This window comes from Falco cherrug, chromosome 5, assembly GCF_023634085.1.
Source record: "Falco cherrug isolate bFalChe1 chromosome 5, bFalChe1.pri, whole genome shotgun sequence".
In the NCBI taxonomy this organism is placed as follows: Eukaryota; Metazoa; Chordata; class Aves; order Falconiformes; family Falconidae; genus Falco; species Falco cherrug.
The window spans coordinates 51861211-51888741 of NC_073701.1; the positions used below are offsets into that span (position 1 = coordinate 51861211).

The following is a 27531-nucleotide window of genomic DNA, read 5'->3' on the forward strand; positions in this document are numbered from 1 at the left end:
GTCATCGTTCTTGCTTGCCTATGTACATCAGAAATTATTGCTGTTATCTTACATAGCAGCTTGTGGTATCCCTTTTCAAGCAGACAGGCCTGCTGTCCCTTCAGCAGCTGCTGTGCTGCTGGTGTTGCTCCCCAGTACTGATATGAGCTCTGCTTTTAGGGTTTTGGTGTCTGTGAGGGCTTGTTTTGTTTTGTTTTTTCATTGTAAGAGATATGCTTTCATGTAGACCTGCATTGGGGTCCCACTGACTGCATTAGCTGCAGATTCTGGTCTTTAATTGCTTAGTTCTGCTGTAGTTTATTTGTTTATTTTTAATAGATCAAGTTTAGAAGTTACTCATATTGCTTTATGGTTAATTTTCTGAAAAGAGAGGGGGGGTTTGTTTGCCTTGCTTTTAAATTTCTGGAGGTTGTCACGCATACTCAGGGAAGTCCCATCATAAACTAAATAGGAAGAACACAGAGAATACAGAGGAAAAGACTCAACTCATTTAGGCAAGTATCCATTCTTGATATCTTTTTTTTCCCCCCTTTTTAACTAGTTTTTACTACAGTAGATCAAGTCTTGTCACTTAGGTAATTTTCAGGACTTAACAGTTGTGTTGTCTCTTGGAAGTTATTTACAGATGGAGAAATAGGGGTTTTGGCTAGTGCTTAAAATGGAGCAGCAATTTAATGAGAATGATCAAATTAGCAAAAACTTCAGAAGGTCTCAGAGTAGTATGTATTTGGATACTAAATGAGGAGGAGAGAGAAAGATCAGAGGATCTTAGCAAGTTTTAAAATGGAGATACATGATGATGAAAGAGGTGGTTGTTACTGTAGTACTTTCAAGAAAGCTGAGTTAGGGACATTTTGCCAGGAGTGATCCTAGAACAGGAGAGCTTTCTTAGTCACAGGTTGTCATGTAGAATGTTTATGTGTATATAGACTTTATTTGCAAAATGCATAATATTTGAGAGAATACTACACATCGTCTATCATTGCCTCTTTAATCATCAGATTACAGTATGGAAAGTAAAATGGTAGAGTTCATCAAAGGATGATACGAAAGTGTTAAGACAGGTAGATTTATGGAGTGCAGAAGTTACTGAATCATGCTTGAAAACATTTCCCTTGACCATGAGGAAGTCTTGTGTAATCAAGAAACATAATCAAAGAAAATTATATAGTACCACGAGGATATTTGGTGAAAAGAGTACAAATAGCATAGAGTTAATAATAATTATACAGGAGATCTATGTCTGATTATGAGTAATAGAAAATTGACAGTTAAGGTTGAAAATAGAATGTAAGAAAGCAAGCGTAAAATGATGCATGATTAAGAAATTTTGTAACATACCGTCAGTAGGGGAACAAGAGAATCCCTGGTACAGATCTGGACCTTTTGTCAGAGAGGGAATGGAGAGGCAGTTGAAAACAAATGCTGTTAAATTACATTCTGCCAAGGCTCAAATCCTTGATAGGTTGATATCTCTCTTACAGTGGGAACTGAAATGCCTAAAAAGATGATGATAAATTCCAGGAGTTATCTAGTAGGATATTTGAGGCATTATTTATGTAATGCTTTGTATTTATTTCCTTATAACCAAGGTGTTGTTTTTTGTTTCTTTTTGTTTGTTTTGTTTTGTTTTTTTAAGTAATTCAAATGGTATTTAAAAAAAAAAAAATCTGTCAGAGAATGTACCAGTTAGAGTTTCTGTTCATTCTTTTTACTTTTACACGTAATGTATTGCTGTTAATGGACCTCTCTTAAAATTTAAGTGCTGACTGTGGTGCCTGGAATAATCCTGCTCCTGCTAGGCAAGGCAAGATCATCTTCTCTTAGAGGAAGGAAATCCCATGGAAGTATGTTTCTGCAGGATCATGCCAGTGAACAGCAGTACTTACTGGCTGGATGTTACTGACATTGTTGCTTTACCTTTTTTCCCTTTGTATCTCAATCTTCATGCATCTCTGTGCACTCATGTTCAAATATCAATGTAGAAGTTAATTGATGAGTAAAAGAATATAGAGACTCCAACATTAACAATCAAAAGAGAGAGAATTAAATGTTGATTTAAGTTTGAAATAAGATCATCCGTAGGACTGATTTTTTTCCCTTTAACCTTTGTCTAAAAAAAGACAAAGGTATGCTTTTTATCAATAATGCTTATGTTATTGAGCAAGTGGCATCTTTTTGACTGAGTGGTTATCTCTCACCTCTTTTTTGATGTACTATATTAGTGCTTTGGAATTTTAAAACTGGTTCTCAGTGGTCAGCTGCCTTTTGTGATATTCTCAGTAGCACCCTACTTAATAATCAAGGTTGAAATGTAGTCTGTGGGGTGGAGTTTCATTACATTTAATTTCCATGTATACTTTGACCAGTAATTGGGAGGTTATCAATGGAGAAAGACAGTCCTGAGTCTGAACTGATACAGTTACCTAACTAAAAGTTTGAGAACTGCTACCACAAGTGTTTCTCACTTAGGATAGAACAGATCTGTTTTATTCTTAGAAATTATTACATATTCATGTTCAGTAATGTAATGCAGTATGTAAAACTGACCTTCCCTAAGGTTGGCAAGGGTTTTTTTTGGTAAGAACACCTTACAAAAGGTGTTTGGTTGAAAGGGTGTTTATTTTCGTGTACTGTAGTTCTCACCCTGAAAGTTACAGTCTTGTTTTCATTCTAACAAAATGGTGTTTATAACAGATGTCTGTTGACACCAAAATGGATTGTTGGAGTTGTATTTTGCAGTTGTATAGCAAGTGTAATACTTCATACCTAAGAAATCTGATTTAATTGAAGATTTTTTGTGGAGTCCTTGTCAGTAAAGGAAATTATGGCAGTGGAAGACTACTCTGGCAATGGAAGAATTTCATTGTGGGCTAGCTGGCACTAGGTGTTATGTGTCTGTGAGTCTCTGTCTTAGAAGCATGGATCCAAGAAGCTTTTCTCACAAAGCAGTTTCTCAGCTTGGAATAGAAAGTTTTAATATCACCTCTCTCATGTTCAAGTGTTTTGGAAGTTTCAATTTTAATTAGGAACTTCTTTTGTTCGTGGTAGTAGTTGTATTTTTGTGTAGATAAATTAAAACCTAAATGCCAGTGCCCTGATTAATCAGGGATGCGTTATCACAAAATTTTAGTAGGTGGTTTGCCTCAAACTCTTCTCAAACTTGTCCTCAGTGTATTGCTTCTGCGTTTTTATGTATATTTGAGGCTGCCCTGATTATATAGGTTTTTTTACCCATTTGTAATCTTTCCCTAGAGGTACTAGTCTTCATGTCCCCCCTTTGCTTACCCTTAAAAAGGTAAGCAAATCTACTTTTCTTTTACCATTCTAAAAATGATTGATTTACTACAACATTAAGATCAATTAGTTTTAGGGTTTACCTTATATCAGGGGTCCTCAAACTTTTTAACCAGGGGGCCGGTGCACGGATGCAGTGGCAGGCAGTCATCTGCGGCTGTTTGGTTTCCCCCCCCAACCCCCGGCGGGGGGGTCTGTAAATACCGGGGGCCGGATTGAGGACCCTGGGGGGCCGTAGTTTGAGGACCCCTGCCTTATATAGTGATCTCAAAACCAAGTAAGTTACTTCACCTGTAGTTAGAGTGGCTTACTGTTGGCCTGGTATTAGTCGTCTGTATTGCTCATGAATGCAAGGAATCTGTTGCCTTCCTGCAGAAATAGTGAAGATGCTACTTTAGTACTTTTACTTTCTAATCAGATGCCATAAGGACAGTAGAAGTGTCAAATTTATAGCTAGTATAAAGCTGTTGATGTCTGCATATCACTTGTATGGAAGAGTAGGGAGGAATTATAATTAAACTTCTATGTAGTGATGCTTTACCTGTCACTTGAAGACTGGTAGTGTGTGCGTGTTTGCCTTTTGTCTGAAGCAAGTGAATAATGCTACTTCCCATAGATTTCTAAATCAGGAGTGTTCTCTGAGTGGGACAGTGCATGGTGCCAGGGTTCCCTTGTTTCAGATGAAGTTTTCAGTATGTTGCCTTTTATGTAAGGTATGTGTGGTCTAGTAAAGCTACCTAATAGTTATTTGATTAATTTAAAATGTGCTTATTGCTATTGTATATCTGAGAACTATGCTATGTACCAAATATACACTATGTAAAACATGTAATTCTGGTAAAGAAATAGTTCTGAATATGCATTTACAACAAAACATTAACTGTGTACTAAGATTTTACAACGTGCTTTTTAGATTAAATAATATTCATAGAAAGTAAAAATATTTTAAAGATACGCATGATGTTGCAATAATAAAAACATCTCTGAAGTGAATCGTTTATTTAAATGTATTACTGTTTGCAGATTATGGTTAGCATAATAGAATTTTACAGTATTACAGTTTTGGTAAGAGTGGCTCTTACTGTGGTGTTCTTAGTAAAATGGGTTGGAGGAAAAATACTCTCATTGGCATTTAAAGAAAACCCTTAAACACTGGAAGAAATTGGAACAATTTGGAACAATTCATTTATCTACAGTTAAAATAATCTATTTTAACCAAGAATAATTTTCTTTAGTTCCAAAAATGTCAGAAGCACTTAAGTGACGGGCAATTTGTATAATTACTCAAGATTAAGAGGATAAGGATTCTTGTTCTGGGTTTTTTGCTTTATTTATGGTTGTGGACAGAGGTAAGGTGTCTTACATTTAACCTAGTAGAACAACTGCTAGCAGTTCCTTAGTTACCTCTTCCATTATGGTAACTTCAGACTTTTTTTTTTTATTTCCAGAACTACTTTTGGCTGTAGCAGAATACTGCAATTTGGCAAGGTCAAGACCTTATAGTTGCAGAAGTGCCTTCTGTTTGTCCCATTGTTACATTCTGATTTGTCTGCATTTTACATAGTTAAAATTGTCTTTCCCTTTCTCTTTCCTTTATTTGTGTTCTTCAGGTTAATCTTGACAGCATGTGAGAATGATAACTGAATGGTAAAAATATGAATGGCACCTATGCTGCTCTCAAAAGAGCAAGGAGTAACATGCAGTAGCCAAGATGATACATAAGTTCTTTTTGGGACTCAGGAGTTGGTGGTGGTGGGGAAAGAACAGTTTGGTTTTTCTGAAGACCTTCTTGTCTTCCTGTTCTGGAGTTTTTGCAATTGTGCTGGTTTCCTCTTTTCCTTTTTAAACACAGGAAACTGAACAAATAAAGCAAGAGTTTCCCATCTTTTGATAAAGGGGAGAAGGAAGTTGGCTTCTGTCTTCCCTAACTCATCTTGTGACACTAAGAGCTCATGACTTGTTTGGGATGATTACTTTCTACCTCTTGATCTCTAATGCTGTTAGGCTGTTGGAAAAATTTGTAATGCATTCCTTTGTCATTTTCTTACTACTTTTTAGAAATGAAGTTTAATAGGAGTTTTATTAAAAACAAACACCACCACCACAACCCCTAACGTACGGAATTTAGGAAATGTCAGAATTATTTAACTGATCTGGAATTTAGATGCTTTCTTAAAATTACTCAAGGCATTCCCCACAGTTCCTAGACATGCTCTGAGTTGAAGGTGGATATATAAAGGGGTAGAAATAGGGCATCATTCATCTAATTTCTTAGGAACTTCTACAGGCTACCAAGAACAGTTGGTTTTGCAGCATAGTTTTAAGTAGCTTTAGCAAGAATACTTTGCCGCTGGTTTTTCATGTGATACAGAAATGTAAAATTCCTAATGAGGAATTCTGGAAGGTAAAAAAAGGAAGAAATTTATCTACCTCTTATAAGCTGTTTAATGGTGTATTTTCCAAGAACCATAGTTAATGTGCACTGATAAAAGAGAAGTTTTGTATAAAGAAAGCACAAAAGCTAAGTAGTCTTTTTTCCTTTGCTATCTTCTTTTAAAAAAAAGCAGGAAAAAAAAAAAGTACATGCTGACACTTGGGCTTTTCACAGAATCACTATTATAATTACTGTGAAACAGAAGAACATCTAATGCTTTCTAGAGAGGTTTGGGGAGAAAAAGAAAAGTGGGGAGAATATGATGTGGGCATTTCTAAAGTGTGTTTTATAATAAGGAATGTTTGCAGGAAAATAAAATCCTTGCTAGGATTAGTCTGTTGCTTTTTTCTTATCTAATGCTGCAATCCCTGATGATGGTATCACAAATGGCTCCTGTGCAGAGTATTATGATGTGGTGATTTGGGATTATGTTTTCATATGAGAATAGGAAAGATGGGAGTGTTTAATATATTTTCACAAAACATTAGTATTGTGAGTTGATAACTTGTGGTTTAGAAGCAATGTCAAGTTTGAACCAGGTATGGTGATTGAATAGGTTAGTCCTAGAAATTAGAATATTTGTTGTTACTTTTTCTTAATGCAGTTCACTGAAAAATATTAATAGACTGCTAAAGTGAAGTACAACAGTGTCTAGTTTATCCGTGTAGTAGTTTCTTATATAGTGAACTTCCAAAATACAAGAGTTTCAATGTTTGGGATAATATACACTAGTAAATATTTTTTTCTTACTTTCTGTACTTAACTAAGATGATGGGAATTTCCTGATTTAAGGCTTCACGATGAAACTTGCACATAGTTACTGTTCAGGATGCAGCAAATTAGGTAGGTTAATTTTGATTTAAACTATTTGTTCTTTCCATGCTAATAGAAAATGACAAGACAATACTGAAAGTTTATGACAGAGGAAATAAAAGCAACCCACGTGTTTTTGTTTGAAGATCCAGAAGTCTGTTCCTATGTATTTTGGGAGAAATTGGTTCCATCATACTTGGCTATAATGGAACAGAATAGAGTCTGTCTGATTGTATTGGTATTAGTGTCAGATTATAGATTGGATGACAAATGCTGCTTGTATGTCATTTTTATGCTTCTCTGGTAGTGAGGCCACACCTGTAAGACAGAACATCCTTTAAACTTGAAACACCTGTAGAACTAGTTGTTCAATTATATTCAATTTCCAACACTGAAAGAAGTGTGGTTTTTCAATGACTTCCATTTCTCATTAGGCTGTGATGTGGTTTTGAATACTGCAGGTGAGGAGAAAATAAGGAAGTTCTGCAGTTGTTATTTTTTTAAGGATGGTTTATAGTTGCCTGTATATTATATAGTCAAAAGATCAAATCAAAGTTGAATACTGCAGATTTCATTTTAAAGTGGACAAACTAAGCTGTAGAAGACTGAAACTTTAGTGAAAGTTACAGCATTGCTTCAGCACCTGTGACTTAGTCTTTTTCAGTGAATGCTTTATTACAATACATGTCAGTTTTAATTGAAGTTATGGATAGTTACAATTATGATTAAGAAGAGAATATTTTCTAACCACTTTTTTAATTCTGATTCATTAAAGAGTATCTCAATTAAAAATATTTTAGTAGACAAAAACAGTTGTTGGGAGTGCCAGTTGCAAAAAAATGGAATGTATTAATAAGAAAGCAAGTGAGTATAGAATTGCTATCATAGCCATTTACCAATGATCATGTAGAAGTTCAAGAAAAAACATACAGTGCATCTGAAAAGTTCACATTTTTTTTCCTGACAGTTAAAAATTTATCTTTTCTCCCTAATGTTGTATGTATAAATGTTAGTAACTTTCTTTTCTTTCTCCAAAGTGGAAGTCAAATTCAAAAAGAAACTTTGGAGCATATGGCCAGTAAAGCATTCAGACTGTGAAAATAGTGCTTTTGGGTTTGTCCTCTAGATAGATACCTTGGCTGGTCCCAAATCTGGCAGATCAGGGGTGGACCAGTTCAAGTTTTGGACAGGTAACACCATTTAGATCCTGTAAGGAATACTGCATGTAAGCTAAGTGACATTATTATTTCTGAAGTTTCCATTTACGTTTCAAACAATGGTGTTCAGTTTGTATCCATTATTTAAGGTTAGTTTACCTCATCTAATTTCACATTTTCTTAGAGCTAAAATAATAGCTACATAAATATCTTACTTGTACTTCCAGTATCAAACAAACTAACAACTATTATGGTTTATTACCGCATACATACATAACTCAGACTAGTGTACTTTTTAACAAGTTAAAGTCATTAGTTCCATCTGCCTCGGTATGTATAAAGTGACATGTATATTGAGATATCGATCAGTTTATTTTTTGACACGTGGAGTTATAGTGGCAAATATTTTTCAGTTTTGAATAGTACTGCAGGTTTCTGCTTTAGCACTTTGGTGGTCATAGCATCTCTCTTCATACATGTTGTGGTGACTTCAAACTGCTCAGTCCTTTGCATGAAGGTTAGTGAAGTTTCTGGGTTTTGAGCTGAGAATGCTGGGTATCCTGGCATGGAAGGAGTGTGTGGCAGTTAGAAAAACTTCTGCATTTGTCACTTATTTGTAGATTAGTGTTTACAGCTCTTTTTGGGGTATTTCAGCTTGCATAAATGGATGGATAAATGGTTTTGGAAGGATACTATCCAACAAATGCTTTCCTTTAAAATAAAAAATGATGGGTTGTGTCAAGAAATGAGTGGCAGAATCTTGCCCTATGACACTGTATAATTTTTACAACTATTCAAGCTTTTGCAGCATAAACCTACCTTTTATATTTTTTGTTTTGTTTTTTTTTTAATAAAATATGGTTTTAAAAAGGTATTTCACTCTGCACATGAACTGTATATACAAACATGCAATCTCAAAGCATGTTGCGTTCGACAGGGAATAGGCTGCCTACTGGCTTAGACAAGACATTGATTTAGGAGTAAGTCAGTCTCTTTGATTTACTCTTCTTTTTTGAAACCTCTTAAAATAAGATTGAAAAGCATTACAAATTAATTCATTATTAATTATGGTAGTTCAGTAATAGACTATACACAGTGAGAGTGCTTACTACCTTAATCTTTAAACATTCATAATAACCATTGTTTATTTCGCTTACTAATCCCCACAGCAACTCCTGTGTCCCTTGGGTTCAAGAGACAAGGTGTTTCCAGATCTGTTGTAGCAGAGTGCTCCAGGGCTCTGCTACCTGTGTTTCGTCAGGCTTTTAGTATGTTTATAAGGGAAGAGAGTTACACTGCTTCACTAAAAATGTATAGTAATATAGAGGGGATCAGTTAACCTGTAGTTATTTCTAGAAAATGTGAAACTAACTAGGCAGTTTCAGGCATCTGTCAATAATTGACAGCACTGGAGAAAGCATCTAGAAACAAATCAGGATCAGAGCTTCCATTATTTGACTAGGCATTTTCCCTCTTCTAATTCTCTTGAAATAAACAGATTTTACTGTAGTAATGGGCAGAAATTACTGTTGTGTGTGTTATTTCTAACTCAGCATAGAAAATAACCTAATGAATAACTAAACTAACATTTTCTTCTATCTGCGGTCCCTTTTTTGTATTTTCATTAAAATAGTTATTTGTAATTTTTATGTGCTTCTGCCTGGAAAATGTGCTCAAACATCAAAATGTTCAGTCATTTTGAATGAGTAGTCAAGAATGTTACATAGCTCTTCACTGTTGGCAATCTTTTTGGTGTGTGGTTTTTTGTGTGGGGGGGTTGGATTATTTTTTTTTTGACATGAAATTGAAGGTCTTGGTCTTCTGTTCTTGGTTCTATGATCTACTTGTTAACTGGAATCAAAGCCAGTTAAAATAAGTTCTACTAAACTTCACAGGGGTTGGATCAGGCTTTCTGAAAAAATAGACTTGAAATCTGATATGCTGGCAAAAATCTAACCTTTGGCTCTGAGCATATAATTTAGTTAGAGTGTTTTTATATTTTCATGTAACTAGCTCTCTGGCAAAATAATTTGTCTTTGAGCAGACACTTAGATGTTGCATGGCTTATCTCATGTTTGGTACATGATATATTTTTGAAAATACAAGTTTGTAGAAGTGAGCTCCTGGGTTGTAAAGACTTCCGTTTGCATTTGCACACCATGCCCTTCACCCTTGCTCTTCACTTTTATTTCAAGTGAGCAGCAACTGCAAGGGATTGTAGAGGGCCAGATGGCTTCTGTCAGGTCTAGGAAGCAGACAGGTAGTGGAAGTTAGGATCTTCCTTTTCATCCTGAGGTAGCTGCAAAGGTGACTGAGAGGCTTTCCTTTGTGTTACGTGTATACGTATACCTGCACTGCTGCTCAGTAACAGGTTTTTTTAATGTAGAATCTGCTGGTTACAACTGTGAAGATACAGTACTTTTCCTAAAAGTTACATAATGGCTGAGATGTACCAGTAATGATCGCTTTAGTACTTATTTGTAGGATGGTTCTGAATCAGATCTGGTTCCCATTTTAACAGAGTATTTGCAAAGACAGGCAATAAATTTCTTCCAAAGGGTTTGAGTTAAATAAGCAAAGACAACAAGCCTTGGACCGAACTGCTATACATGGAATCATCCTGTAGGTTGTTACCAGGCTATCTGTATAGCTCTTGTATTTCAGGTCTCTTATCCAAATGCATGGATATTTGAGATGAGCTTTCTAGTGCACACAATTGATTCAATGTATTAAACTGTTTGCTTTTCAAGTTATAAAAGTTATATGGTAAGCACAGCCCTCAGACCAATGAAAAATGAGTATTCAGGTTGTCAATATGTGTTCAAATGTCAATAATTCTTAATACTACAGTGTTAAAAATAGTCTGATCTAGGGTTTTTTATATGTTCTCACTTACTTATCTCCCTAGTTGCACTTTGTACTTCTGTCAAGGAAATAGTGTGCTAATTTTATGTGGTGAAGTTTGGTGTTTTTTGGGTGGGTTTTTTTTGGCGTCTTTTTTTTTTGGCATTTTTTTGTTTGGTTTGGGGTTGTTTTTGTTTCTTTTTTGAACTGAGATCCTAAATATATACTTTCTCAACTATTTTTTCCCCTAACAGTGTATTCATGAAAGAGTCTTTTGCTTCTAGGAAGACCATAATTGAGAACTCAGTATTTGAAGAGCCCAGAGAGCCAAACAGATTGTGAATACCATTTCAAAATATTATAGTAATGGATTTCCTTGATCTGCCCTTCTTCTTTCTTTCCAGAGGAACCACAAACAAACAAACCAACCTTCTGGAATGAGGAGGACCAGGAACAGTTTTAGTCCCAAAGCAGGAAGTGATTATTGTTTTAGTAAGTCATAAACTGGAAGAATGGCTGAAAATGAAAGTATAATTTTTAGTTACAACTAGGCACTCCTGCAAGTGACAACTTATCTCATTTTTTGTATGAACTTCTGTTTATTTTGTTTCCCTCCTTGGTAATTCCGTTGATTTCTAGAGCATAACTGAGCAGTTATGCTATTGTGCACTTCTTAGCACCAGCCTACTTAATGGCTGTTCATGCACCTGTTGGTGTGCAAACAAAGGAATAACATATCGTGGAGTTCTGCAAACTGCCATCCTTAACTTTCAATCAAAACACAACAAAAAGGAAGAAAAAAATGCAGACTGGGAAACATTCTATGTACCAATAAATAGGTCATTTACAGTTTATATGAAATACTTTAGATGACCAGATGGTTACAGAGTTTTATCTGCATAATTTGTATTTGCTATGTACATCTGAGGGCATGAAATAGCTGTGAGCTGTTCTTTTTGGGACCCAAAGTAGAATACTCTTATAACAGAGAGCCCAATAGTGGGGGAGCTCAGAATTTATTGCTTTCATGAACACCTGTGCATTGGTTTTTGGTTTGCTTTTAATTTGTCTATATCTGAAAGTGATGTAAGCAGCATCTGGTTATTCTTATTTAGTATGCCTAGGCTGCCAAAAAATCAACAGATTCCTACTGTACTGCATTTCAGAACTAATGAAGACATAATTACATCCCTGAGCAGGAAGAAGGAATTATTCTTTGTTGGGGACTAGACTAGAATAGAAAGAAAGTAAAAGAGGAAAAGATTATTTTGAACCAAGTCAGAAAAGTGATCGCTTCTGTCAAAGATCGGATGTTTCTGTTGCCAGTTGACTGAAAAAATAATGCAATAGTGGAACTTGCATTTCTTTTAAGAATGTGAACAGCATAGGTAGAAGCAGAGGCTTTTCCCCTTTTAATTTTACACATTTTTTTTTTGCCATTTTTTTCACCTTCTGCTTGAAACTGATTACTGATTTGTAGATTCTCATGAATATTATTAAAAATATGATTATTAAAAGCAGGGTAGGTTCTTTGTTGACCTTGTTGGTTTGTTTTACATATATTTTTCAAAAAGTCTGAGAAATATTTAAGTATAATGTGCTTCAAAAGTCATGTAATTGCCTGAAAAGTAATTTAATAATTTTTGTAGGGGGCACATGTTTTTCAAATAAGTAGTGGTAGAAATGCATACAACTAGCTACTTTTATTTCAGTATTGTGCTTGAGGAATCTCTGACCTTGGAGATTGTCAAAATGTGACTGTATGGGGACTGGAACAACCTCGCTGAAGTTAACCCTGCTTTGAACAGGCAGTGGACGAGGTCACCTTCAAAGGTTTCTGCAAACCCTAGTATTCTGTGATTAGAACATTATAACTGATTTTATGTAAAAATAGTTACCAGATCTTTCTGGTAGTCGGCAATCCTGTGTGTGCCACCAGTGGGTCTCTTGTCTTCTTGTTCTTGTGCATTCCTTCTTTTGACAATATGATAAAATGATCATGAGGAGACTGTGGAGGTTAATTGCTGATAAACTTTTCATTCTCATAGCATGCCACCTACTATGATGCAGGTAACAGTTCCCTTCTGACTTGAAAAGCATAGTTGTCTTCCTCTGCTGATTCCTGTAACTTACTTTGCATTGTCACTGGCTACTCAGATTGGGTTGCTGATTGAACTGAAAGATCTGTGGATAAAAAGTAGTTTTCAGTCCAGTTAATCTACTTAAGAGATAGAAGGTGGTAGGGTGGCTTGTTTAGGGTCAGTGTTTTCCTAAATCAGTTAAAACTGATAGTACAGTTGTATCTTCAGTGTGGAAACAGCCACTGTGAGAAGGCATCATATGGCATCTGTGCATCATTTAAAAATTTCTGAGTAGGATAGCTTGAATGAGATGGGAGGAGTAAATAGTGGCTTTGGCATGTAGTATTTCTGTGACTTGACATTTTCTCAGTGAATGTTCTTTTGGATCCTCTATGACCATAAGTAAAATAATTTTGCACTAATTTTCATTTGCTTGAAAAGATGCATCCTCACAGTGTGGTAATATACAGAAGAATCACAGAGTTTGCTCACCTTTTAGTATAGTATGCGATGATGGTGATTTAAATTAATTACAAAGTTACTTTTTTTTCCCTTTTTTACTTTTGCATACTAAATGCAAGATTGGTGAGAGAGTAAGTCTTACAGAAGGGAAATTTTGTTGCAACTCTGAAGTTTTGAGCTTTACATTTTGAAGCTGTTTGGGTTTTTTTCCCCTAAACAAATTATAACATCAGAGGGACAATTCTTACTGGCCATCCTACAACCAATTGGTTTGAAACAGTATTCATGTATTTTATGCAAGCTTTTTGCTGTATTTTAAGGAAGAAGTCCTTAAATGACTATGTAAGTGAGCTAATACAAATAAAATGTTACACACACAGGTGGAAAATAAACATGTGTCCTGTTTCTCAGATACTTAAATTTATCCTGTTGGAAAACTGGGAATCAGCTTTTTAATGGAATCAAAGACAATGCTGAATCACAGTCATGGTAATTAATGTGATAATGTGTCCTCAAATTGCAAACAAAATATTAGGCAAAATAGTAGATGGCACATTTTATACAAATGTTTGTGGCTATTTGTAGCAAAGTTGGATTTGGGGGCAGGGGAGGGTGAGGTGTGTGTATCAGGATAAACTCTGAAAAAGAAAAATAAAATATGGGGACATATTAAAACAACAAAAAACAACCTCTAAAACTTCTAAAAAAATAGTTTGAGGGGGGTAAAATATTTGTAACTATATATGCAATGTAAACACATAATCTGAATTGTCTAACGTTACACGTGGTAAAATTAAGCTAACCGAAGGAATACTTAATGTGATTACTAAATATTGGCGAACATAGCCTATTACAAATAAAACTTGAAAGTTTAGTGGTCTGCTCTCATAACCTAGGTAGGATAGTATTGTCTCAGTTTGGGAAAATTCAAGTAGTTCTTTGCTGTTCTCCGGGAACATTTTTTACAAATGACATGCACAAAATTGCTATATTCTATATTGCACTGAATGGTGTTTTGATCTGTTTGGACTATAAACTCATGGTAGGAATGTTCTTTTAGTCTGTAAAATGTTGGACGTGGTTGCGGTGCAGTACAAGTTAATATTTTAATTTTAAAAAAAACGATTTTGAGTCTCTATTTTAGGAAGATGCAAATTAGCAATGTGAGGTGACCCCTTTATAAGCTAATGATTTCCACAGTGGTAAATAAAAAAGTCTGGTAAGATCTTTAAGGCAGAGGGAGCAGAAAAGAACAGCCAGGTGGTCGCCAGATTGCCTGGAGCAGCTCGGAATAAGGTTGACAGCTCTGCCTGGATGGCGTGCAGCCGGGACCAGGTAACTGCTGAAGAAATCTGGTGGGGGGGTTGAAGGGTAACCTAGGAGGGAAAATGCAGGGACACACTTGCTTTGCTGAAAAGTACCTGGGTTTAAAAGCACTGAAATACTACCCCCTGCTGTTCCTGATGCAGCACTGGAATACCTAATGCTTCAAAAAACCACAGTTCATACATGGCCTTTTTAAATGCCTCATTTTCTTTTTAGCATAATATTAAAAGTAAAACCCTGAAGCAGAATGTGCCGCAAAAGTAGTTGGCCTTGACTGTGACTCAGGAGCACAGGTTCTGTTTAGCTTTGAACTGAAAGAAGGACTTCTGCATTTGTTTTGCGTGGTGAATGCAGCCTGTCCTCTGCAGAATATCCAGTACTTCTGGAGTATATAATGAAACTGCTGAGTTTTCAATAAGTGAACTCAATTAGTTTGAACAGAAATGAATGAAGAATTGGATTGAGAAACGTAACCTTCTGTTTCAATATCTTTCTAACCTAAATTAACTTAGTAATGGAAGAGGTAAATGATTCAGACTTTAGATACAGACAACATATGCTGAAATCTTTTATATAGTACCTTGAAGAATTTAGCTTACAGTTCTCCTGAGCTGCTTGCTGCTATACATAATAGTCACAAATCTATAGCAAAGATTAGATAAATAGCTAAGGCTGTGTTAACTGTGACATCTGAAGTAATTTCACCTGTTGCTTCTGCAGCTCACTTCTGTGTAATTGTAGTCAGTCAGTTCTCCTTCATAGATTAAGTCATGTTTTCTCTTCATCTAGAGATTTGGCAGTTAGATGCTATCTCAGCAGGTGAAATAGCATGCCTGTTATGTTTCTTGTGAACACTGGTGCTTGTAGGGCTGTTTTCCAGTAAATGCAGATGCAGGGATTTAGCATTCCTTTCTTTTGGATTCCTTTCCTGCTACAAGAGAAAAGGAGGTATCTTTTTAAAGGACAGATTGGGCTACAAATGCTAAAACCCCATAAATCAGAATGTTCATCTCTCATAGCATTTAATAGAGCTCAGCAGGGCAGAGTTAAGATTGTTTTAATATTTAATCTCTCAGTTTCTGTGTCTTAAAATGCATGGATTTCTTTTGAGCCAGTTCCTGGTATTTAGAGTATCTGCAACATTCCTAAAACAAACCAACCCCTTAATTTTGCTGATCTATTTCTAACTTCAGTTAAATTAAAACAAAGCTTAGCTTCTTTGGATATGATATGTGAAACAGGATAATATGATAAAAAGTGTTGCTTTCAAATTCAGAGTACTTTCTGAAGCATAAACAAAACTTTGCAAGAATAATTTAAATTACTTTTTCGCATTTTGCAGATGGGGAAATATATCTTATTCTTTGTATCTATTACTTTTGTAAACAAAGTGTAATGTTAATATATTACTTGAAGTAAAAGGGATGCTAAGTGATTTCCTAAAGCTTTTGAAGGAATCCATATGTAAACTGGGTAAGATTAGAATTCTTACAGATTTTTTTTTTTTTTCTGATCTCACTTCACTTTATTAGAGTGGCTTTTACTACAGGGGGACTACTGCAAGAGTGCAGCAACAGGGATCAGGAGAAGTGAAAACTCATGCTTTGACACTTGAAAACTTTGGGCACTTAAAAAAAATAAGGTCTGAATTTAAGAGTTGTCTATTTCATAAGGTCTTGTACCATGTTTCCTTCAATTGTATGAAGTCCTGTATAATCATTTTATCAGAATAGTTTGGTCTCACAGTGGGCTTGGTATTTTTGTGGAAAACGGGAGAAAGATAAGAGTATGCCTTATTTAAATTGAAAGTGCAACATGCTGATTTTCCATAAGCATCTTTAGCCTGTCGTGCTTGCTTAACAGTATAGTAACATGAAAGATCCTGATACCAGTGCATCTTGATACCAATACTTTTTCATTGTATCCCTTCTTTTTGCATGAGTATTTCATAATTCTTAGAAAGTTGTTGTTTGGTTTAGTGGGTTTTATTGTTGTTGTTGTTGGATTTTTCAGTGCAAATTTTGTTAGGGTGTTTTCTACATATTTTTGAGCAGTTTAAGTATTTTTTCTTTCTTTCCCTTATCCCATCCATCTACCTACACACGCTTACTGTTAAATGATCAGAAGGCTTGGAAATGTAATTTGAGGGAAGACTGGAAGAAAAATGTTTTGTTTGATCTACAGAAGAGAAGACAAAAGAGACATGGTAGAGTTCTTTAGTATGTGAAAGGGCCTGCTATATACTAAAATGTCTTCTGTGACTGTTGGAGGAGGGACAAGGAGCAATGGAAGAGGGTGACTGAAGCAAGTGGGATTTATATTAAATGTTGTTAAAAGTTTTCTCACATAAGCAGTGGGTAGTCATCTCACTGTAGAGAATCCATGAAATCTCCTTGAATGGCATTTTTTTAAACAGATCAGACTAACATTTGCCAGGAAGGGATACCTTCTGATCAGTACCCGTAAGCAATCTTGGGTTAATGGTCAAGATAATCTTTGTAAAGTTCTTTCTAGCCCTGTTTGCTAGGTTTGCTATTTTTTGGCTTGCATCCCAGCTTTTCTGAAACTATGGGTATCAGTGATTAAATAAAGTGATGTGCATTCACTGGGAGCCAACTACTTTAAGGACATACTAAAAGCCTTTTTCCCTCCTCTAGAATTGTTTCCATCTTTCACAAAAAATCATTAACAGATACTTTGATCTCTACAGTATGTATGTTGATTATTTTTTGAAAAATACTTTTTGTTGTAAAAACATGTTTTAGGATTTCTTAAGTAAGATAACTATGCAGGTAATAATAAATAGTCTTGTGTGATAGCACTGTCTGATTAAAGTACCGTCCTTTCTTTACAATTGAAAGTATGACAATATTGACTTACTCATAATATAGCATATTCTACAATTGATTGTTTAGTCCACAAGAGTTAATTTTTTTTTTTTTAAATGCTGAGGATATTATTAATTATACTGAACTCAGATCAGTAGTGAAAGAACTACTGGGTTACATTAATGTAACTGTTAATGTGATTATTGAACTTGCAGTATGAAATTGGAAGTGGAAGGCTGGCAGCACAGGTGGCATTGAGCTGATACAAAAGAGGGCTGCTTCTTACCCATCTTCCTTTGTGCTCGACTACCACATAGTTATTTGTACTTGAAACTTACCGAATTAGATGGTTCAGCTTTTAGAGTAGCCATTCTGATGAAGTTCTGAGAGTAAATATGGTTTGTATCTGCATTAACATACAATGGTATTAACCACTTTTAATTCTGTTTTAACACTGTTAATGCAACTCCTGCATGGTGCTGAACTTCCCATGCCTTGTTTGACATGTCAGCAGCATTTTAAAGTGATTGCACAAATAAGACCAGTGCTACCTGAATTAAGTGGGAGTTTTTGCTGTTACTGTCTCACACAGTGATCCATGACTGCAGTGGTAAATCTGAAAGGTGCAAGGATAGGCAAGGCAAAGAAGAGATTTTCATAATTAGAAGGCAGGAAGTTGGAAGTGCAAACTTGCTCTAAGGTAGCAGGAATACTGTTTGGGAAATGCACTGTCAGTTCTTTAAGCGTACCACTGCTCTGTCGAGTGTACTATTTTGCATGTAAAAATACAGCTGTTAAAACTGTAACAGTATGTTGCACATGATGATCTCAGTCTACTTCTCCCATTATTGCCTGCTGGCAGTACAGAATATGGGTGTGGTACATTATGTTAAATTACTGGTATCTTAGAAAAGATCCATTATTTTAACTGAAGGCAACCCGACATTAAATAGATTCTAGCCTGCTGCTCTATGAATGTTGTTTCCTTTTGCCACTGTGTCATGGTAGCTCATGTATGTGTTCACTCCAGATTCAAAATTGGTCATCCCACCTGTCCATTCCGTCAGTCATAAATGTATTTCCTTTGTTAATGCTAAATACAGTGTCAGTAAAATACTAGTGCAAGCAAATACTGTAACTATTTGCTTGTTTTCTTATGTAATATGTGGATACGTATATCTGTTAGTTTCCAGATATTTTTAGTATAATTTTATTTTATGAATAATGTTTTTCATGTGATTTTACTGTGTGTCTGTCCTCTCCAAGACAGAAAGAAGCCTCAGACCCCAATAACTGATTTGATAATTAGCAGAATCATCAACGAAAGGGACCCTGTAAGTGTTGGCAATGAGGGAGGGTTAGGGACAGCTTGAGCAGCATGCCTTCCAGGTGAAATGGTTTTCAGCAGTCCATGCATACCAGCTTGCATGTTGTGAACCAGTTACAACAGCACATGCTGCCTCTTGCCTGCTTCGTTGGAGGGTGGGTATGGGGGAGCTGGGAGTACTCTTCAGATCTGTAAAGACACAGAAGAAAGCAGTGACTGCGAAGTTTGAAATCAAGAGAGTGGAAGACAACTTAGGGTATGTTGAACTGTAATGTTAAGAATTTTTGCTTGGGCCAAAAGGGAGAAGTGAACATGTTAAGGGAAAATGAGGGATATAAAGCACAGACCCAATATTCAGTATTTCCTTTCCTCATGGAACAATTTTAAAATAATTTGTTTTCTGTTGTGTCTTCCCTTGGTATGCTACTTGGTGGTTTGGTTTTTTTTTTGGTTGGGGTTTTTGGTGTTTACTAACCTGCTACAGTTAAAGAACAAACAACATTTACAGAAAATTATGCCTTCTACTCTTGGTGTCACAGCATACAGATATGGAAATGTATCTAGTTACATAAAACTACTTCTAAATATTAAGCTTAGTATTTTGAAATGCCATGAATAGTTGGCATGTGAAACCAAAGCATTGTAAGAAATGAAGCAACACATTCTTGAAGGGCTTTTCATGCAAATGTGTAGCAAATATTTTTTTACTACAAAACTTAGATTTTAAACAAAAGCTTACAAATCACTGCTTCACCGGGTAGATATTACAGCAACTTAACAAATCTTCCACCAGGGTGCAGTCTTTTCTAAGGATTTCTAACACCTTCAGCTAAGTATCAGCATTTTGCATGTAAATACTATTTTCTGCTGCAACTGTTACAGGCAGACAATTACCTTTCTTTTTCAATATGCACTTGGCTGTTTAATTGTGTTATCTTATAGTGTGTAACACCTGAGACAAAACTAGATGTGATCAGTTTAATGATAATGTAGAATCTAGGTCTGTCTCTTATTCTGAGGAATGAAGTATTTTTCCCCACCCTTTCTCTTTGATTAAATAAATTCACTGTTGCCTTGCATCGGTAGCTAGACTCAGGCAACAGTAGTGTAGGAGTGAACTTTTTCCGTTCAGGTTAATAGGATGTTAACATCAAAGCTTAATTGTGAGTATTTAAATGCGTTACCCTTCTGAGTGACTAGCCAAAATACAGCCACTCAGCTGATGGTTGATATTTAAGTAGCATTCTTTTAACTGTGAGTAGAGTTGCCAGTCATAGGATGAAACCTGATCCAATAAAATATTTTTTGTATATATATTTAAAATTAAAAATATTTTAAGCTGTTACATTTTACTTGTTTAGATATATATTAAAGAAATGTCAGTTATTATTGTCATCCTAATTCTGTTCCTTAGGAATGGTGGTCATGCCATGTAGTATTCAATGTAATAGAAAAATGCTCATAATTTGGCTGGCATATAGAGAATATTAGCAACAACTGCTGTAGCCAAAGGCCGTTTGATCAACGGATTAGATACTTCATCATGTATTTGTGGTACAGGTATTTCTACTGTGATTTGTTAAGAGAAGGACATAAATTTGTGCATGCGTCAGACTTACTGTATCTCAGGTCACTTCAGGTTTCTTTTGGGACAAACCAGTGTATTGTCAAGGTATTTCTGTATTTTAGCATCACATCTGCTAGTTCCAGTGTGCCATGCTTTTGGCTACTGGATATTACCGTTCACATAAGGAAGTGTTATAATTTCTAGTTTTGACTGTGTGTTTTCAGATGTTTTCAGCACTTAGAACTGGATTCTGTGGAATAACACTTGCATCTGGCATATCGTATCACTTAGGATTTTCAGTAGTGCTTGAAAATGTAACAAACTTCCTATGGCTTACATTGGGGTGATGAGAGGGATCAGAAGAATTTCCTAGACAAGACATACTTCATGCTTAATTTGAAGATCTTTATTAGATAATTGAAAGTAAAATAACACTGACACTTTTCTGGGTTAAAGTTGCATAAAAAGTCTGAAGTTATGTAATGGGTTACCAGTGGTGATGCAAAGAGCTCCTGCTTCTTTCTGTCTGTAGCTGTGAACCCCCCCTGCTTATTTTGTCACTGGCCCTGGCATTTTTTTAGACACACACACAGATACATCCCCCACCCTGAGATCTGATGAAGTTTTATTCATGTGGGGGAAAAAACCTAATCTAAGAAGGAAAGAAAAGGCAGGGTATTGTCAGAGTTTCCACTGAGCAGAGTTGGCTTGGAGAATAGTTTGCATGTCAGAGCTGTTACAAAGTAGTATAGCAGCAGCAGTAGGATGGCATGGCACAGCCAGTGAGGGTGAAAGATGGCGATGGTCTATTAGATTGGATAGTCTGGGAAGTGTAATTTACCCATAGTGTAAGCTGCTTTTCTGGAATAGCATAACTTGATCTAACTTCTGGCTCTTACAGTCACATCGTCCTTTGTGCCAGCTTCAGTGCTTTTCTGACCCCAAATGCAGCTGCTTCAGTCACTATACTGTGAAGAAATCTCTTTATATGCACGTTGACATGGAATTCTTCTCGTGTATACACACCTACATGCTTTTTAAAAAAAATTGTTTTCTGCTACTGTAGTGTGTTGAAAGGGCTTGGCACAGTGTCAGGCAAACACCAGAGGGAGCAGTAATGCTTTGCCAGTGGAAAGTATCGATACAGCAGCTGCAGTTAGATCTGCTTCGTTTGCTGGGAACCACATTCTCCAGTCTTAATAAGTTTTAAAAAAAAAAGTTGAAGGGGGGAAAAAAACCCGCTGTCATTTTTCGATATGGATTTCTGCACACTGGGTGTTTTTATCTAGGTTTGAACTCCAAAGATGATCAACACTGTGTTTTAATAGGTCTTCCATTGAACAGCTAATTAAGGAAATGTTTGCTTGTTGATTATTTAATCAAATATCTTGGCTATGTTTTTAATGAGGTGGGTTTTTTTGAGACTGTGGTTGTGGGGGTTTTGGGTTTTTTAGGAGTATAGTAGATAACAAGCTTTAACAACTACTGATGTCTTAAATACTTTTTCATTAGGGAGAATACATTTTTGGCTATCAAGTAATAAATGAACCACAGTAACACCACCTTGAAGGTAAAACAATGAGTGGTTTTGTTGGTTGGTTGGGTGGGTTTTTTTAAGGCTAGTTAGTAAGTTGAGGTACAGCTTAGTTTTAACTGTCTGCTAATTTGTGTGACAGCTATAAATTCCTAGCCTGTACTAGGGGTTTTGGTTTGGTTTTAATGAAGGGATGGCTCTTAAAATAGTGAGACATTAAAAAACCCAATTAACGGTTTCCATGTCATTAAAGGAATGGCTAAGGTCTACATCCTTTATTTGAATCCAAATAAACTATTTTTAGAGCAGTTTAAAAATGAGATATAAGTAAATTGACTTTGATTCAAGTAATATTTTAATTTCTGCCATCTGTCAGTTCTGTGTTGGTTGTATTGTAATAAAACAGTTAAAGTGGTAGGATTCTTGTAAGGCCCCGTGAAGTGAGGTCAATGGGAGTAAATGCATGGTTACAAACTATTTTTTAATAACATCCTTTCAGTGGATCTGTTATTGTGGCTGTGGCAATTAAAAATAAAACTAAAATAGTTAAAACCCAAAACAACTCACCACCTCCCAGTAATAACAAAAGCAAGCGTAAGCATGTGTCACGCTGTAGTTATTTGACAGTTATGAGCTCAATCTAGATTGGATCCTAACTGTGACTTTATAAGTTGGATGTCTTCCTGCTCCTCCCTCTCTTGCCAGTGCCATAGTCCAGGGTGAATTACTTTGTAGGTTGCTGATGCAACCCTTTGTTGTGTTTTGCAGGCACACTAAGGTGGAAAATATAAGCTCCTACGCTGCCCCCTGCCTGAATTTGTTGATACTGAAGAGGCCTGTGCCGAATGAGCACATGCTTTGCTTCCACATCTGTGTAGTTTAATTACTGTGTGGGCAGCCTGGCTGAGTGGATGGAGGTGATGACTCTGCTGCAGGAGTACAGACATCCCTGCAGGGCTGTGGCACCTCCTGTTTGGAAAAACCTCTGACTCAAGGAAGGAACTTTGTCAGAAACTACAGCTTTATCTATTATTTCCTGACTCTATAGGGTGAAACTGTAGCAGAAATTGTAGGTGAAGGAGCTGGAGAAGGCAAGCTGGCTGCACTCTCTGCAGTTTATATTTCTTGAGTGAGTTTTATGCTTGCTCAAATAATTTTAGAAGTTACACTTGCTAAATAGTCCACAAGGTCATGTAACAGATGTGTTGTGTAACAGGTATATTCTACATAAACCCAAACTGCGTTGCTTGCATACCGTTTGAATGAGTAGGGCCTTCTCTGAGCAGATTTTCGAGGCTATTGGTTCTGGCAGACATGTAGTGTAATAGACATCAGCTGGCTGAAGCTATTGCTGTTATGAAGCTATTATGTTACGTGTGTCCCACTTTCCAAGCAATGATATCGGATGTGCACATGAATTTTTTTTTTGAGCCACCTAACTATTTTCAGGTAAAATTGTCTGCTTCCTTGAATACACTGGACTGAGAGCAACAGTGATTCATGATCTGATTCAGGAGTGCATCAGATGCTTTCATTTAGGAACAGCTACATTTATCAAAAGGGAGGGGCAGGCAGCTGGGTGGTGACAGCTTCAGTTGTCTGATACTTATCTGCTGCTGCATGTCTGTCAGCACCTTACGTTGGTTTGCTCAGTCTAAGGCTAAAACTTAGGTCCGTATCTGATGAATGTACTTGCATGTGTTAAGGTACAGTGTGCTAACATGTAGCACAACTTGATGCTTGCTAAACACTGCAGTTTAAAACCCTAATTAAGAAAGGGCTGATCTAGTAGTAGTGTAGACAAGTCTGAAAGTGCGGGATTTCTAAAACAGGGAAGTTACAGGTATGGTACCAATAAATGACCCTGTTTTTCCACTAACTTCTAGGGGTACAGATCTGGTGATGAAAAAATGTGACACTGGAGAAATGTGGATGATAATGAAATTACATCTTTAGTTTAAATTTGTGATAGGGGCTGTGTTCTATGGCATGCTTGTAATTACAACTTTTTACTGAATATACGTTGTTGCTTATCTTTTTGTTCTTGAAAAGGCTAATTAGCTAGCCATAATCCCTTGTTACTAGTTTAGCCACAGGCTATTAGTCACAGGCTTTTTTTTTTGACCCTAGCCCGGTGTGAGGTCAAACAAATTTGAAGTACTGTTGTAATTGATTTCAACTGTATGTTACAATAGCATGCTGTATTTTACTTCTTACTGCTTTGTTAGAAGTATATTTATTCTTTTTGTACTCCCTTTTAACATGTTTTTTCCTCAGAAAATTAAGGCTGTTTCACCAATGTGTTTATACAAAGGCAGATTTCAGTTGCTATTGTAATGTCTACTGTTTTTTAAAATGGGTATCAGTATTTCATAATACTATGTCATTTTGATGTATGCATGGCTAAAAATAAAACAGCTGAAGTTTTAGGCTTCTTTATATACTGTTTCGGACTACTAGTGCTCTCATGCCATAGGCAGCAACAGTGCAGGGATGAGGTAATCACTGTTATAACAGGGTTTTTTGTTGCATCATGAAATTACTGAAGTTGACTTTAATCACTTCATAATTCCAGTCAGCAGTTGTAAACCTGAAATGAAGCTATGTGCTTTCATCATGATTACAATTTAAACTTTTTAGTTATTTTACTTCAAAAAACATCTTGAGGATAATACAAGCTTGAAATCATAGACGGGAGGCTGAAGAAAGGTTTCCAGAAATCCTTTGGCCCTCCCTCCTACCTTTTCTGGGGCAGGAGAAAGTATAGAGAGAATACCCTGGCAGATGTTCTGGTGCTCCCTAGTAATTATTTTAAACAACTCAGAAATTTCTTAGCTTGGTCACATTTGCTGTGTAGTCCATAAATTAGTATGGTGCCATGTGGCAGAAGACTCTGCTGGGGGATTGCAGGACTGGGCAGAAATGCTGGGAAGGATGAGCAACTCCTTACAAGGATACTGTTGCTGAAAAGCTTTACCTGTAAAGCTATATACCTTTTATATTACTAAATTTGATAGTCTAGAAGGGCATGAGATCATCATGCTAACTTCAGTTTTTGCATTCAGTCTGTTTTGTAGTTTTCCAAATTTGAAAATATTGGGAGGCTCGTTTAACGAGTCATTTTTATCATGTACATTTATGTTCAATAAGCTACTCCAGTTGAGCAGTACCTAGCTCTTTTAGGATATATGTACATCACAGAGTGCTTTATATCACTATCTGCCTTTTACAGATGTCACTTAAAAGCAAAGTAACTTACGCAAAGCCAGCTGGCCCATGGTAAAGCTAGGTTTTAATTTGACTGCCATTTTTTTTTGTTGTTGTTTTGTTTTCCCTCTCATCACAGTTTTTATAGTAGAATGGAACTAGTTCTTAATGTTCAGAGAGCAGTCGTTAGTAGGGCTGGGGAAGGAGGCCTGGAATGTGGTGCTAACCTCTACCTAACGATTTTATTATACCATTATCATAGTAACTTTAAAGTGGCTGGGAGGGAAATTAGCAGGTTTTTTTTTTCCTTTCCCATCAGCTGTTACAATTTATGATCTTCCTTTGTTTCACATGAAAGTGAATTTCATTTCACTTTCTTCTTCATCTCCTCTTAACCTGTACTGTGCAAAAAGGTCTCTGTGCCTCTGACAGTCAGCTGCTGCAGTACTGTAGCCAAACCACACGCTAGGTTTGCACCCCTCTTGCTGAGGCCTGCCTTGTCCTCTGCTCTTTGTCTGATGTGATTTATCCTTATCTTGGATGTGGTTTACTATAATCTTTTGTATTTTCTGACTTCAGGAAACTTGATTTTTGATTCCTTTTCTGTTTTCTGGCTATACTTTCCCCCTTGTTACAAGCATAGTGTGTTTAAGAGAGAGTATAGAGCTCTCCCAGTCTTCACTTTACCTCATAAATCAGTGTCCTCCTTCCACACTATCTCACTATTTTTTACAGTCTTAAATCCCTTTCTTCTAATTTTTTTGTCTTTTCAAAGTTTTTTGTGTCTTCCTATGGCATGACTTACATGTGAATTTTTTTTAATATGTAAATTGATACTTGAAGTTCTAAAGGTGCTTTATTTTCATTTTAAAAACAATCTTTTCCCTCTAATGGCCACAGCGTGTTGTAAAATTCACTATCTAGAAATGTAGTTAGTTGCTTGGATATCTTGCATAAATTTGTTGTAATTCATCTGGTATGCTCCTGGTACAAGGGAACTTAAAACTTTTATAAGTATTTAGTAATTCAATAATACTTTCCATATCCTTTCCCAAAGGAACCTAGCCAGAATAAATGTTCAGATCATTTGGGGCATCAGTTAGAGCCTCTGTTCCATTAAAAAAAAAAACAAAACAAACCCCAAACAAACAAAAATACCACCAAAACCTACCAAACAAACTTGGTTGCATACTTGGCAGTGAAGACAGAGGGCAGATTGCACAAGTGATGCTAAAACTGGATATGGGCTCTAGCCCGTGTTCGTATTGGTCAAGGTTAATGCACAGCTTGTGTAAGACACAGATTTGAGACTAGTCAAGAAAAATTACTATTAAACCAGCGGTCTCCTAAACTTTAACCGCAACTGTTAGCGATAGTAGTTTGCAATCACAAGATGGTCTTTACTCTGAGAGTGTAGACAGACTTCGAGATCTGACATCAACAGTTGTATCTGTCCTGGCTGATCGATACCCCTCAGCAGCTGGCAGGTACTCCTTCCTTTACAACCTGCTAACCTGAGGAACCTTTTGTAAATACCTTGTTGATGGTAGTACAACGTAAGCCAGTTTATTTCAACTGTTAAGACAGATAACTTCATAAAACTAGTTAACAATTTAAAACTTCACTGTTCTGAGCTGTTTGCTGTTGACTTCTGCTGGACTCAGAATTGTTGTAGCAGAGGTGGATGGGTAGTTTATTGGGAGCATTTCCTGCTCTTTTGCAGGAAAACCCAGCCAAATTAGTTTAAATTGAGTGGTTGAGCTAACCTTACTAATTTTGCCTGAAGCAGAAATGGATTTACTTGGCAGAGGTTAAGTAGGCTAATTTTCAGTAGAGGTTGGTGGCTTCTGCATTGTTCCAATTGTTTCTCTACTGAGTGCATGCCTGAACGTGGCATTTCTTTTTTTCAGTGGGGAGGATACAGTATACCAGCACAGTTGTTTTTGCAGCTAGGTAGTGCGATAATTGCTTCCCCCACCCCCCACCCCCCCTTTTTTTTTTTAAGAGGGGCGATGTTTTTTTGTTAGAAAACATTGAAAGACATTTCTTATTTACTAAGAAAATTATTAACTTTTATTCATGTTTTCAGTCAAACTGTATTTGGATGAGAATTGGAATTTGTGCTCTTTTTATTAAATAAAAAGTACCTTCAATATACTGGATACATTAAAAAGTTTTATCTAGACATAGTCTGACTTAAAAATTAATTTATCAAGTTAGGGACATATGAAGCGCAGCTGGCGACTTACAAATTGTTTCTTGTTGTCAGAGTCGCTATTTTAAAAGGCATTTAATGATCCAAAGAGATGCTAAGTAACATCTTCCACTACCAGGAGTGGTTTTGGTGGGGTGAGTGATGGACTTGCATTGAAGTCAGTGGGAAGCAGATGCCTAAGTGTTTATGTGCTTGTGCAAACTTCATTTGTCACCCATCTACTTGTCCTTATAAACCTTTGAAGATCTGAAAATCTGACTACATGTCTTAGGGCTGGTATATCTTCTGTTTGCCTACTTTTTTTTCTTCTTCATAATTATAAAAGGAAAACCAGGTTTTCATTTTTCTTTTAAATGCTTACACCGTGCATGTTTTGAATCAAGAAAATACGCTTCAACAGGTAGGAAAGGTAAAACCTAAATTATTTAGACAGAAAGTA

General features: G+C 36.2%; 1 protein-coding gene across 2 annotated transcripts in view; it reads left to right on the top strand.

The window, feature by feature from the left end:
• The window catches only part of ARID2 (AT-rich interaction domain 2), a 105730-nt gene that overhangs the window by 15764 nt on the left and 62435 nt on the right, over window positions 1-27531 (top strand). Inside the window, exon 2 of one of the 2 annotated variants that reach the window (XM_055712208.1) lies at window positions 10950-11037. The exons of the other annotated variant lie outside the window; for it this stretch is intronic. The gene's annotated coding sequence lies outside the window, so the exon portion shown is untranslated. The remainder of the gene's footprint in view (window positions 1-10949; window positions 11038-27531) is intronic. 2 annotated transcript variants of the gene reach the window in all.